Consider the following 15,927-nt stretch of genomic DNA (forward strand, 5'->3'; position numbering starts at 1 on the left):
GAAAGAAAGAAAGAAAGAAAGAAAGAAAGAAAGAAAGAAAGAAAGAAAGGAGGAAAGGAGGAAAGGAGGGAAGGAGGGAAGGAGGGAAGGAGGGAAAGAGGGAGGGAAGGGAAGGAAGGAAGGAAAGAAGGAAAGAAGGAAGGAAGGGGGAGGGAGGGAGAGAGGAGTAGAAGAGTGTTCCGAAACACTGATTTCTGGATATGCTATGGTCACTTCTGGCATCATCTTATAGCAGCTATACTTACTAATACAAGATTAGCACAAGACTGAGCCCATTATAATACATCATTGTATTGTACAATTGTATTGGATACCCCCATTGGTCTGGGGAGGAGCTGAGGCTACTCTATTCCTTTCTGAGAAGCTATGGTAGGCAGTCAATAGCCTTTGGGGAACATTGAGACATTTTTCTCAGCAGTATAGCTAGTGCTTAGTGGCCTGTGTGTGGTAAATATTCTCTGCTCATATTCATACAGTCATGTTTAAGCTCAAATGGTCACACATGCATATACAAGACCAGAAACTAGTTGTGAAGATGAAAAGACTGTTTACGAATATAAGAGGATTGTTTCATTTGGCTATGGGAAAGATATTCATAATATTGTAAATATGTTGCTTGTACTCTCATAATTAGTCATTGCAAGAAAGACTGCTTGCAAAAATTTTCTGTAACAAATGTTACATTAGTCTGTTATGAAATTTCTTCAAATATCCCTTCATATCCTCACACCACAAAATTTGAAAAATTTATAATTTTCCTTTCTACAGTTCCCAATCATCCATCATTATTATAATCATCCCCTCTCTTCACTTTTCATACATTAGCCCAACTACTGTACAAATATGTACCTCATATGTAGAGCCACTGAAACATTATGTAAAATATATTTAGAAATCTAAAGTTAGGAACCTTATAGTATAGTAGGGGAGTTGATAGATGATGTAGAAGCAATTATGACAAATATATAGGAATTGTAACAAAGTAGTAAAATAGTACTGAGAATATACATATCAGGATAATTTCTTAAAAATGCACCCTAGATATTTGAGAAGAGGGATACAGGGTATTTGTCAGATGCATGAGAGGGTTGATCCAAAATAGAGATGCATGCCTCTTGTGGGTGGTTATAGGTCCTGAGAGATCTCCTTAACCTCAGCCTTAGTGAAAGACAGTACTCTTTACCCATCCTTGATTTCTTGATTTTGGTGATAAATGTTATTTCTGAAAGAATCTCAATTGATGATACTTGTTAGCAAATTCCATTTCAATACTGACTTCAGCAACAGTAGCCTCTGTGTGTTTGCATGTGTGTGACTTTGTGTGTGTGTGTATATATATATATATATATATATATGTATATGTATGTATGTATGTTTATGAACACTAGTTAACCACGTCCCAGAAGTCAAGAAAGAAAGAAAGAAAGAAAGAAAGAAAGAAAGAAAGAAAGAAAGAAAGAAAGAAAGAAAGAAAGAAAGAAAGAAAGAAAGGAAGGAAGGAAGGAAGGAAGGAAGGAAGGAAGGAAAAAGAAAACAGATTGGGTCTCAGAACAAATAATATACCTGAAAACTATGTTAAATATTGTCATTAAAGTCACGACTTGAGTCGGGTGTTAAGTTAGCTACGATTTGTGTTAATAGAATTTCAACTCCCTTCTCTGTTCTCTTTACTTGTAGCTGAACATCAATTCAAATAGCTGCAGATGATTTTTCCAGTAATTACAACTTTAACTTTGTGCTTTGATTTCATGGTTCCCTGCTTCTTTTGCTTCATTCTAACTCACTATATCCTATTTTTACTCATTTTGAAATCTCTTCTTTTAAATATCATGGATTTTGTCTTACTCTTCTTGATGCTAGACATTTTGCTTTCTTACATGCCCACAGTCATTTCTGTGATGTATTTCCTATAGAGGCAAATAAAATTTTGTTTATTCTTCAAAATCCCCCTAAAGATTTGCATTTTGAGTCAACTGTGATAGTGCAATCCTATAATTTTAGTACTTGAAAGGTAAAGAAAGGAGGATTAGGAGTTCAAGGTTTTCCTTAGATACATTAAGTTCATGAGACACTGTCTCAAAAACATATAAAATAAGTGTATCTTCTTAGAGATCCATAGAGACAAACCAGATAAAGTATGTATGTTACATGGAGTCAACAAAATATCACAATTCCACTCTTCTCCAAAAGTATGCTGGTCACACAAGTCTTGGGCAAGATAACTCTTTGGGGATATAATGCTTTTAGGACATCACTCCTATAATGTCCACAAATGATGTTATGTCAAAAGGTAATACTCTTCATCAGTACTTGTCATTTTCAGAAAAAAAAAGGCTTTTATTGTCAGGAAAACATCTTTCATACAAGCTTAAGGGATGTAGGATCCAATTAACAGTAAGGTCATTGTTTCCATGCAAATCTTATAACTGTGGTGTTTTTATCCTGTGTGCTGGAAGCCATGCAGAAGCCTTCATCTTAACCCTCTAACTTCATTACATCAATTTCCTGTGCTCCTCAGTTATTCAAGCAAGCTCTCTTCTTCCTTCCCCCAGGCTGCATCTTCCACTTTCTCACAGGGTTGTAATTTCTTGTTCTTTTAATTTGGTGACAGTTAAAAAGCAACACCAAATAGTAGTCATAATATTATCAGGTTATTGATTCCCTTCTACTAAATTAAGAGTAAAAGAAAAGATATTAACATACAGTACTGTTGGAGGAACAGTACTTTAAACTTTACTCTGGAAAAAGAATAGCACAAGAGGACTAAAGAGTTTGGAACAAACTTTTAAGTAATTTTCTGTGTCTCACTGTCTCTGTTTCTCTCTCTCTCTCTCTCTCTCTCTCTCTCTCTCTCTCTCTCTCTCTCTCTCTCTCTCTCTCTCTCCCTCCCTCCCTCTCTCTCTCCCCCCCTCTCTCTCTCTCTCTCTCTCTCTCTCTCTCTCTCTCTCTCTCACACACACACACACACACACACACTTTCTAAGTTTATTTAAAAGAAGGTGCTTTTCTAATCTATCCTTTTGTCCAGTTTCTAATTCTTTCTCTGTCCCTCTCTGACCTCTTCTCACTTTTCTGTCTCCCTCTCTAGACCTCCTTCTCATTGTCTCTTCTTCTGCCTTTTTCTGCTTATTCCTCTAGTACATTGGACACATACTTGAATCTATGTGACCCTGTAGCTTTCTGTCACTGCCCTTCCTGACTTATCTATCTCTCAATGAGTCTATCTATGTCTATCTCTCAGTGAGTCCTTTGTGGAGTAAATGTGATTGTCTCAGTTTATCTTTTCAAGCATGACTACACTAGCTAGGCTTAGATCACAGACCTCAAAAAATCCTTTTTAAGAGGTCATCTTAATCAAATCAGTATGTCTCAGTTTCTATCACCTCTCAATAGTTCATATTGAAGAGGTCCTACCCTAGATAGTAGAGTGATTTACAGCTGCCATGAAGTGTATTAAGTTTCCTACATTCCTACCAACATCCATGCCTTGCTTATTTATAGGAAAATAAGATTTTGAAATTTATGAGTCATATCCATGCGTCCATAAATGCATGCAGAGAAGATCTTTTTGAAACTATTCTTTTTATATTTTTAAAACAAACAAAACAAACACCACACAGCTTTATTTGTAAAAGTTTTATTGTGATTAGAAAGTCCTTCTCTCTTAAAAGTTTAAGACAAATGTGATATTGTTGCCTATTGTGGGCATCTGAAGCTTTACTACTCAAGACAACTATAAACAATGCCAATTTAAGATATTTCTTAGATCTTGAGAGTCTCAGAAAGAAGCTCATCTATGATGTAGCAGTATAATGCAGGAATGGCCTAGAAGAGAAACAGCTGATTGACAAAGATGTAAACGTGCAAGTCAGGAATGTGCACATTTTTGGCACATTTGTACCTTCAATATCTTTCCTGTGAATTTCTGTCAATATGTGTCACACAAAATCCAATGTACTCTGTGGCTGGACTTTGTCATTTTTCTGGGGTGCTGAATGGAGTCAGTTGTCAGACAGTTGCGGCTCTTGTTTTATCTTCATAGTCAGTGTTCAGATCTCATGACAGCTTAAAATCTGATTTACTCCAGAATTATTTAAATAGGTAAGTCACTATTAGACAAGACCAGCCAAGCAATTTTATTGCTATCATGGTTGTTATTAGTTCTTGTGTTTCATCAATGGCATGAAGACAGAAACTCTGACCCAAGGAGCACCAAGACTGGGAAATTCAAAAAATATTGCACATTTCCACACACAGTCCAGTAGTTAGGGATTCTATATTTTGAATCTGTAATCACAAGGCACATAGCTTTCCGGAAAACACTCTAAACTTTTCCATATTCTTGTGGCAGGAATCAAACCTGCCTCCCAATGCATGATTGGTGGAATGCTTACCACACTTCCTGCTTCTCCTTCTTTTTAAAATTAATACTAATTATTTATTCTTTGGACATTTTTTATATTTGTATAATATTTTGTTCTCATTCATCCACCACTACTTCCCACCAACTCCTCCTGGAGTCCTGTATCTCATTTCCCTGCCACCTTTATGGTTTCCTATTATAGATATTAATACCTACCCAGACTTGGTCACATTGGTGCAGTTTGTATATGGAAACATGTGAGGGTATTTACTGTGGTAAGAGAAACATACCTGAGGGCCTATTCTCAAAGGAAAGTGACCCTCCCTCAACAACCACCAACTGTCAATGTCCCCTTTGGTAGGTGTTAAGCCTCCGGGCCCTTTGCTTCCATACTGACATTTTGATTGGCTTGGTCTTATGAAGATTCTCTGTAGGTAACCACGGGTGCTGTGAGTTGCCATGTCCAGAGGCCTGCATCTTGTGGCTCTCTCCTCCATGTGTCAGCTCTTTCATTACATTTGCATGTTACCTGAGATTCTGATGGGAAGAGGTTGTTATACATGCTTCATCCTCATCATTGCAATGACTGTTAGTTATACTTGATACTTTGACCAAATATAAACTTTTACATTAATCATTACCCATTTCACAAGAAAAAGCCTTTCTGACCATAATTGAAAGCAAGACAAGTCCAAGGAAGTGAAATTCCAGAGGCTCAAGATATGGAATCAAGTGGGTTCTTGCCTCTTCTTCAACATCAGTTGATTCTTGTCACTATACTGGTTTTAATTATGAGCATTTGCACAGGATTTTAACTATGTCTAGGCTACTTTACTCTTATTTTGGAATTATCTTAGATTATTTTCTTGGTAATGTAGATATCAAATTTTAGGGCTAGGGAGCTGACAGACCTTAGGGAGCACGAGTAGGGTCAGATTGTGTGTTCAAACCCTGGAAATCTTGCCCTGAAAGCAGCAGGAGTAGGATCACTCCTTTCCCTCCCCAGGCTTGTGCATCTGGTGCACCCACCTTTGCCCACCAGAGCCTGGCCACCAGGTTAAATTTTCTCTCCTTTTATAAGGTTATTTCCAGCAGCATCTGGAATTCCTTTTTACGCAGGTGAGATGTCCCAAGTACCCTAGCCCCAGTCAATGATGTGCACTCATCCTGAAAGCCCCTATCCAACCTCTTGGAAGTTTAGGTAGTCTTTGATCTGCCCCTCCCCTGGCCCATTAAACAAGCTATCTCTTGGAAGCTGCTTCCTGAGAGTCTGTACTTACTATTCACAGTGCCACTTGCAGTCTCCCAGCTTTCCAGCCCGTTTCTCCTCTCAGAACCTTCTGGTCATAAATGAGGATGATTATGCTGATAAAGTTGAGGAAGTGTGGCCTGAACAGCTTTAAATCCTCATAAAGCCTTTTCCAACCTCCCCTTTTTAACCTTGTACCCAGCTCATCAGAGTAATACAGACACTGATAAACCTGGCATTGCAGTACTCTATTCTCTGAATGACATAAAGCCATTTAGGTCAGTCTATTCCTTGTTCCCTAACATATGTTTGAAAGCTGAGAATTGATAAATATTTATTAAATATATAGTGGATTAAAAAAACAAGTTACTTTATCTGGAGCCTCAGAGCAGCTTATTATTAATAGTTTATATGGATAAAGTTATCTACACATTTCTCTGTACTAAGAATTTTTTCTCAAGAGTCATTTCATATTTATCCCTAGAGAAAAAAAGTCCTGTCATTTAACTAAAATAATGAAGTTTTATGTAGTATGGGCTTGCAATCCCAATCATTTGGGAGAATGACTAGGAAGATTTAAATATCAAGATTCTCTTCACAGTTTAGTGAGACCATGTGCCAAAATAAAAGGCATAAAAAACTCTGGGAATGTATTGAAGTGTAGAGCAAGCTCTTTCTTAACTTGTTTTAGTTTTTATTATTGCAATAAACAAACAAATAAACAAATAAAACAATGACATTTTTAAAGATGCCTCATATCAGAGCCATTAGATTACTTGAGAAATAACTCATTTGAAAACATTCCAAGAAATTGTATATTTTTAAAAGATTTTTTTTACTTTGAATTCCATCTGTATGTGTTTTATATTTTACACACATAAATGCAATTTCATTCAGAGGCAAGAAGAGTGTGTTTCATCCTCTAGATCTGGAGTAATAGGATGTTTGTAAGCTAACCAACAGAGGTACTAAGACTCATACTTGTATCCTTACAGAAAAATTCTTAACTCATTTCACTTAAATTCTTAACTGGAGCTCTTTCCCAGTTCCTAAAATTTTGTACTTCAAATATATGAAAATTCCTCCAAGTTGGTGGACTTTGTCACATTTAAATTAATAACGTCTTTTTTTCCCTGAAAGGTAAAGAGAAAACTTTTCTGTAGTCTTAGTGAGTCTTCTTTTCCTTCTAAAAATAACAATACCCTTAGAAAAGATAAAATGTTAAGTACCCCTGCAGAAGAGAACTGTATCCAAATCCATCAGTTTTGAGCCATGCTTCATATCAAGCAGAGTTTGCAGCCCAGAAATCCCCAGAGCATTCCAACATATTAACTCCCAAAGAATTTCTGAGAAGAGGAGGCCAGTTTCCTTCAGAAAATATCTAGGAAATTCAAGAATTTCTAGGGAGTAATAGTGTTTTTCTCTTGCCTTTGGGAAATTAATTGTATTTATCCAGAGCTATATTTTTGAGCCTTAATTTATCCTACAAGCATTTATTTTATGTAGACTATATGAAAGTTTAAAAGTCTCATATGGAAGTTATAAAGCTGTTGAGGTATTAATTGGGAAATGCTTCCTGTCAGGTCATTGGAAGGGAGATTAAGAAGGAATTTAAGACACAAAGAATTAAGGTGTGGTACAAGGTAGTTCGGGATCCTTTAATTGGTCCAATATGTAGGTGCAACACTGTCATGTCTTTTCAGTATTATGTTAATCACTGGAGTATGTCTATCACTGTGTGCCTTGACCAGGAAGCTCACTTCAGCCTTGACCATATGTAGAGGATTTGCTGCTAAGGACTATCAATAACATTGCCAGAGACAGAATAGTTCTGCAATCCTAGGGAAAGCAGGATGTATATATCCTTAATAGCACTCAAGTTGTAAAAATACTAAGAGACAATAAAATATGTGAGAGTTTATGTTTTTCAAAAGAAATTTTGTATTATACATACTGGCACACATTTAAAGAATCAAGAAGATAAAAAAAATTTAAAAAATTACCTAGAAGAGTGGAAAAGTCACTAATTATGACTTAGGCAAAAGAAAAGAGCCTCATAGAGGAAGACAACGGATAGTTCACCTAAAGGTGAATAGTGTTTCTACAGGTAGAAAATGTGTGGTGAAGACCTTAGTGCAGCATACAAGCATGCAGCCCAGCACAGAGGTACTGTGGGAGAAAGTGAGTAGTCTAAGTCTGGCAGAGGTAAAAAAAAATATGCAAGTAAGAATAGAATTAAATAGTAATAGGAAGAATAGTAAAGACGGATGAGTCCAAAAGCAGGTGACCCTAGAACACATGGGAGGGGGTGAGGTATTTCAAACATAGCTTTAAACCTCTTTGGCTTTAAATCAAAATTATTTTTTATCATGTTAGTGTGTGGTCTTATGAATTTTGATTTGAAATATTGGGCCTGGTGGTAGGTACCCAAAGAATTGACAGAGGTAAAAAGACATTTGGCCAAATTCATGTCTCATTGGTGTTGGTGATTGGTTACTATCTGTTCATTGTCCCATTCACATCTGCCAAGATCATCTTGCGTGTCCTCATAACATACCAGGAGGCTTTTCTGAGAGTATTTGACCCTAGAGACAGAAGAGGGCATTTTACCTCTGGAGATATTTCAGTTGCTTCATATTACCCTAGTAGAGTTTTCAGTACTGTTTTTCAGTGGGACTGTTGTCCAAGAACATAAGTACAAGAAAACATGGAACATCTGGGACTATATGAGAAGCTAGCTTTCACATATAGAGAGGGCACAACTTATCAAGTTGCCCTCTATCTGTTAGTCTATCAAATAATCAGTTGATCATAGTTTTAGTTCTTGATGATGATCTGGTAGTTGCAGATGAACTTCTTACAGTTAATATATTTTGTAAAATAGCCTAAATTTATTTTCAGAAGAATAAATTGTGGTCACCATTTTAATATATATGGATTTATCATAAATAAATTAAAACTACATTCAAAAATGCTCAATTCAATGTAGTCCTTCATAAATCATGACTCACTAAGAGTTGATTAACAGGCCATTCGTATTCTCTCCTCTCACTTAAACTGTCCTGCTACTCCATGTTCTTTCCAGTGGTGAGCAGTGATGTCAGATCTCCTATGTGTGGTTTTCTGTATATAGGAGTCAATAGAACTGCCCCTAGTGGCACATGACCAATACTTTTAAGTACATAATTCCTTCCCAAAGTAAATATCAGGTTTTTCAGCTGAAGACAAATTATATTTTCTTGGATTTTGTAGTCTTAAACAGGAAATGTAGAGAATAGCAGTAATGGCATCTGTCTGAAAAAATCTACCTAGTGTCTAGCTTTCTAAAATGTTTTCTCAAGAGACTGGGGAATTCCCTTTCCAATTAGAAGAAGGCTAGTTGATCAGATCACAGGAAAACTAATGGAACACATCATGGCATTGACAGCAAGATTAATTAAGTTCTTTCTGTGATAGTCTTGTGAGACTGTTCAGAGTTCCTTTGGGTACTATTCCTGTTAAACGGTATTCAGGGTGACAAATACTGTAGGTTTTCTGAAGTGACACTTTTGAGTGAAGGGTAAAATCATAACCTGTCATTGCATCTTTGAAAGAATTATTCCTGTGTTTTAGCAAAGTCAGGATGAACTTGAAATATAATTAAGAGAACATGGAAACTGTAACATGTTATTTTCTAGTTGCACTGTCATTTTATGCATTGTAGAACTAAACAAATTCCCACATACTGTACTTGACTAGAGGCTCAGAATTACACATACCTGGAAGCACTTTCAATTACATCAGTGTGTGTAGAAACTTATTGTCTGCCCCCTCCACGTATTTATTAAAACATTGTATGTTTTTAAAAAGGAATGCCTGCAACCTCAAACTTCAGACTTGCAAAGCTTTATTCAATTTGTCTTGAAAGATACTTTTGCTCTCATTTTCAGGGTAACCAAAATTTAAGAAAATGCTGTTGCTTTCCTCTATTCTATTTGAATGCACATTTTTTGTGGAACTGGGAAAAGGGCTGATTTGCAAATAGCTGTCCACAAGCCATAAATGACATTAATTTTAAGAAAAATTGGAAACCTCTGAAGTGTACAATAGCTCCCAACCTGCTGCACAAGATATATTAACTCATGTTATTGTGTCACCAAATGTCTTCAGAGGCATATTAATATGTCCTTGTCCTTGGAGGAACATTGTAGTTCATTCATGTATTCATTCAACAAATACTTCCTACATAATATTTAAAATAAAATTTTAATCCCTTTACATAGAAGGAGAAGTAACAGTCATAAGGCCTCTGCATCATCCCATTTAACCTTACTTTTCTTGAAGATCTTTTAAGGAATTTTCTCTTTAAAATTCTAATTGATCTTGCTCTCTTACATCCATTGTGCATAACCTATCCTGTGTTTCATGTCCTTCATCTGCTTCTTCTGCTTGACAACAATCAATCAGTGGACAGCTCTCCCTCTTCACAGTATTGCCTCCAATGGATCATAACATCAAGTCCTCTCACATACACACCCTGGAGAATCCAACTACCATGTTTGTCACCTTTACTTTTACTGCCATTATAGAAATATGCTTCATTTCTAAAAGTAAGGTATCAAGTGGTTTCAGATGCAAAAAAGTTGGTTATGATAATACAAACCTATAATGTGAGCTACATATAAAGATGAAACAGGAAAGTTACAAATTCAAGAAAACCTTTTCTGAGGCCCTGCATTCTCTTCCCAAGCCCCATATGGTAGAAAAAGAGAACTGACTGCCACATCTTTTTCTTTGGCCTCCCCTTGCCATGACATATCTATTCACACAGGCACACATACACATATGCTAACACACTCACATATAATAACACACTATTTAAATAAAATTTTAACTAAAAAGAAAATAAAACAAATAAAAATTATATGAAGGACTGGGAATGTTTATGAGACACTTCCTCAACACATATGAGGCCCTAGGTTATGACAGAATATCTGACAAAGACATTTTGAGTGATGATATTTATATTAATTTTATTTCCTATAAGTAAGGCAAAGCTAGATGTTCTCAGGCTGTGAAATTCAAGGCACAGTGGCTGACCTTTGGGGGATACATTGTCTACACAGGTAGAAGTCCAATATATCAAAATTAGATAAAGATAAATGCAATGTCTTTGAGTACTTTGTGGTAGGAACGAAGAAAGTTATATATCTTCAGAACTGTCAGAAAAAGAATATACTTCTTAGAAAAAGAGAATCAGAACAACTAATTAAAACAAATCCAGGAATAAGAAGTCCCCCATGAAAGCAACTACGAAGTTCACAAACCTCTCGGTCCTTCCCTTCCTTTGTCTCTGCTTTTGGCTTCTGAATCTTGTTTTCCTTCCTTCTCAACCCACAATGTTCCAAGTCTGTTTCCTAAAATGTAGAAAGTTCTCAAAACCCTAGCTATCCTTTTCTTTCTTCTAGGGCTTATCTACTATCCAATAGCAATAGCAGCTGATCTTACAGGCTCATTGTATCCAATAACAATAGAAGGCTCATCTTACAGGCAATTGTCTCAATCCAAAGCAGGTGTTGGATATGGGATTTGATGATGTTGGTGTGTTCAAGTCACTAATGCAATATGCTGTCCCCTGGGGACACCTTTTTTTTTTTTTTGCTATGCTCTGTACAGACATTTTGAGAACAAATATGTAACTAACATTTTTTTCTACTCCAAAGACTTGTCATTTTAGTGAGGACTGTTAGTAATAGAACTGGTTACCAAAAAAGCAATCTGTTGGATACTGAAATAGAGTTACACAAAAAGTATCCACAGGAAATTTTTTAAAAAGATGTGTCTTTAGACAACATCTTAGTAAACAAAATTCAAATTTTCTGGACATTGTAGGGTCTCTCAATATAAAGGCACCTAGTCAGACAAAAGGGAATAGGAAAGAGCATTCTTGGAAGACTGAACCATCATCTCTCACTTGTTAGGATTTGATTATGAACTGTCACTTATAAGCTTATCCCCATCTATGGCTAAAAGGGATGGATACTGTTGGCTGGCCTTTCAAGGTAACAGCCAAGCCCTACTTTCAAGCTCAGTCTATGCTTCCTGATAATCTTAGTTACTTTTCTATTGGCATGACAAAACACTGCGACCAATGCAACTTATAAAAGGAATCATTTAATTTCAGGTTCATGGTTCCAGAGGGTAGTAAAGTGCATGATCATCATTACATTGGTTATGGAAGCAGGTATGTAGGCATACAGGAAAGCAGACACAGCACTTAAGCAGAAGCTGTGTGCTTACAATCTGAGATACAACCATGATTTTGAGAAAGTGGGGCAAATGGGCCTGGCATGGGCTTTTGAAACCTCAAAACCCAACACCAGTGACATAAATCCTACAGCAAGGCTGTTTCTCCTAATCTTAAACCTTATACCAGTTGAGGACTAAACACTCTTATTCAAATAACCACATTGATCCTCTAAGATGTTAATAACTACTTTGCCTTATGCTATGGACCTCACAAACTAAACTCTACCTTCCACCTTTGTGCTTTTTTATCATGATGAACAGAAATACCCTGAAATCATGAGCCAAAATTAACCCTTCCTTAAATTATGTCTCTACACTATTTGGTCAGTGTAACATGCAAAAAAGAAGTAACTTACAAGTTTAGGTTGCTTGCCATTCTGTGTAGCATGATGAAAACTCCTGCTATGCTGTTCTATCTTTCGTGAATGAAGAATTAACTTTTTCACAGTGTATTTATTTTCTATATGATCCCAAGCTGTCAATCACCCACTATATGCCTTAGTTGTCATATCAATTACTTTGGTATCTTTTGGTTGCACTCCTGTAAATGTTACCTAATAACATTGACACTCAACACCGTCACCCAAAGTGCACACTATTACAATTGGCACTTTATATGTACATTTTTTAATACCTGGTGATTTTGGTAGGGATCTGTTTTGAGTGCAGACTTTCATTACAGTATCACTATAGTTGGATATTGTGTGAATTGTCTGTGTAAGTTTTCAAGAGTTAAAATTTCATTCTTATACTGAGGGATTTAGAAAGCACAAACATTCAAATATGGTGTCAAAACAGGATCTTTGGAAGACAATTAAAATTAAACAAGTAAACAAAGACCTTTCATGATTGAATCCTCATAATTTTGTAATAAAAAGACAAGATAAGAAGAAATACACAAGAGTGCATGTATGTGTGTGTGCTTGCATCCTGTTTAATTCTATATGGACTTTGCTGCCATCTCAGGACTCTGCCCACCAGAAAACCATAACCAAGTGAAGCACCTTAATCCTGACGCTCCCTGTTCATCACCTAAATAAGTCAATTCCCTTCCCCCACTCCCTACTTTCTTTCATGCTCCCTTTCCTCTTTCCTTGCTTCTTTACCCTCTTTAGTCTTCCATCCTTTTGGCAGTTTCTTCCTCTCCCTTCTCCCCTTTGTCTCTTGGTTTTGAACTCAGAGTCTTGTGTGATGTTCATTAAAAACAAATACCCTGACATTGAACTAGAGATGTATCCTTAAACCTTTATCTTAAACAATACAGCCTGTGGTGTTAACCTATTGGCAAGAGAAAACAAACCAATGCAAAGATGTTGTTATAGTTATTCTATTAATAATTAGTCCATTTGGGTAATTATAGAAGTAAACTTAATCATGAGTAATCATGAGCATGTATGTATGTAGATATATATATATATGTATATGTGTGTGTATATATATATATATATATATATATATATATATATATATATATATGAAAATATCATATCACCTATATAATGGTCCACCATTTGTGTTTCCATATACTAGGCAGGTCTTCTCTAACTTTATATCTTCAGTAAGTTCAGACAGAATTATAATAACATGTAGGAGACTACCTATGGAATTCTCCTATGTTTTTGACTCATAGTACAAATGTGTTAAAGCTGTCTCTACCCTGTGTTTATGGTACTGGGAGAGAAACATCAAATTGTGATCATTGAGTGAGTGAGCCAAAGAAGATTTCAGTCCTGTCCTGTGTAATAAACAGAGAAATATCCAAGTCCTACTGGATGTTTTGAAATGTGGGAACTCTGGATACAGAGATGCTATGAGTGCCTTCATGAATCTTCAAAAATCTCAAACTGCCTTCAGCACATGGACACTTGGTAATAAATTTTGAATAAATAAAACATTCATATATCACAATAAGGCAAGGATTCTATGAAGACTCCCAATATAAATAATGAGAAGTAGAAAGAGTTCCCCATCAAGTGGCAATCAGGAGAGACAGTGCACATACAAGAAGGAAATACAACTATGAATTAGTGGGAAATATGTTATTTATAGAATTTTTATTCTTATCACAATGCTAGCACATCTTTTTATAGATGATTAAATATTTAAGCTAAAGTCCCCAGGCATTTAATTTCCATAAGAGTGTTAAGAAAGAGAGTCTGAGAACAAAAATAATTTATGAGTTTGTAATACTGTCTATGCAATCTAAACAATTCTGATTAAACAACCACATAGATTAATGGAATTCAGTCATTGTTCTCATGTAGACAAATTATTTCCCTGCTTTTCAAGCTGTTTTGACATTGGATGATGGGCTATTAGACTTACGCTGAGGCTTAAAATTAATAGCCTCCCATGACATGTCATTCACATCAATAAATATTCATCAAATGTGTTGTTATGTTTTTAGCAATTACTCATTAGCAAATACTCATAGACATGTTTTCATCCTCTTAAAATGCCCTGGGATTTATCCTGGCTACTTTTTTTCCCTCTTAGTCTCTTGAACTTTATTGCCATGTATAAAATGATGACTTACAAATAAAAACAATGGCAGCACTTCTCTTTGGAACTCAGGAGCTACACAGCTAAACAGCTCTGAACTGTTGTTGCCCAACAAGCCATTGGGAAACTCTTCACAACCATTTTGACATTTGCATAGAATATAGGCACATTGCATCATTCCACAACTCTTACCCTGGGCCATCCCTTTTTCAATTATTTTGTAGACTTCCTAATTGCTTTAATTCCTTTAGTCTTCCACAGACATCAGCCACAGTGAACTCAAGAGTGTTTCAAATGATTACTTCAATTACACTGAGCATCTGCTCTAGTTTACTTTCTGTTGCTATAATAAATACTAAGTAGAAGGAACTTTTGGAACAAAGGATTTATTTCATCATCCACACTACAGATGTATATCTATATTTCTCTATCAAGAGAAGCCAAGGCAGGAGCTTGAAACAGAAAGTCTATTTATTGGCTTCATCAGCATTTTCATGGAGCCCCACATCCACCTGCCTAGGGATGATGCTGCATATCCTTTGCCCATGTGACCTATTTAACTCCAACTTTTGTACCATATTCAGCTTCTACTTGGCTCCATCATACTGGCCTTGCTGTTTTCGCTGGTTCCCATGAGACATGACAATTTCTGCCATGTTCTTTATCCACTTCATAGAGTGATGCCTGGAGTGTAATGAGCATTAAGAAGACAGTGCACTAAAGATATTGAATTAATAGCCAATTCATTCATTAGATGACTAATTTGGTAGACCATGGTAATTTAAAGGAGCCTGCTTTTTCATTTGCTTAACTGACAAGGTTAATTCCCACTGAGTTTTCAAGCACTGGGGTCAGAATGAAGGTGGAATGCAAACTGAAGTAAGGAATGTAAAGTGTAACACATCAGAAATGGAGAGTGCATAAGGCCATGGATTGGAAAGGCCTTATCCACCATATCAGATGAAGCAGATGAAGGAAGCTGACTTAGCAATAGAGTGCCATGGTCATATCAATTTTAAGCAGATAATAATGCACCTCCTGTCAGAGACTGTTCACTGGCAATCCTGGTGTCAGCAAAATTGGATGAGGTTTTATTCTTTCTATGAGGACAACAGATAAGAACAAGTTAAACTGAAGGTCAGAGAAAGGTAACGGGAGGCTTAGCTGGGCTAAGCTAACACATTGCTAAATTACAGCTGCATGGAACTATAAGAATTTGAAAGGACAAACAAACTCTCAAACTGTGGTCTGTAGTACCACCTGCTCTCCATATTGCCTAGAATTTAAGAACAGATGCTGTTAAGCATGGGCAGATTCCGTTTGTGCAAATGCATTTATTGCATAAAACACCTTTATACCCAAAGTACTGACTACAGGCATACAGGAAAGTCAGATGTTTTATACACAGTACAACTGTACTCAGTGTGTTCATTCATTCCTCACAAGAATTACTGATTAGCATGTGGCCAGTGTTGTAAGGAATGTGTATGTAACGCTGAATTGATGAAAATCACTAGCCTTATGG

This window comes from Apodemus sylvaticus, chromosome 8, assembly GCF_947179515.1.
Source record: "Apodemus sylvaticus chromosome 8, mApoSyl1.1, whole genome shotgun sequence".
Taxonomy (NCBI): Eukaryota; Metazoa; Chordata; class Mammalia; order Rodentia; family Muridae; genus Apodemus; species Apodemus sylvaticus.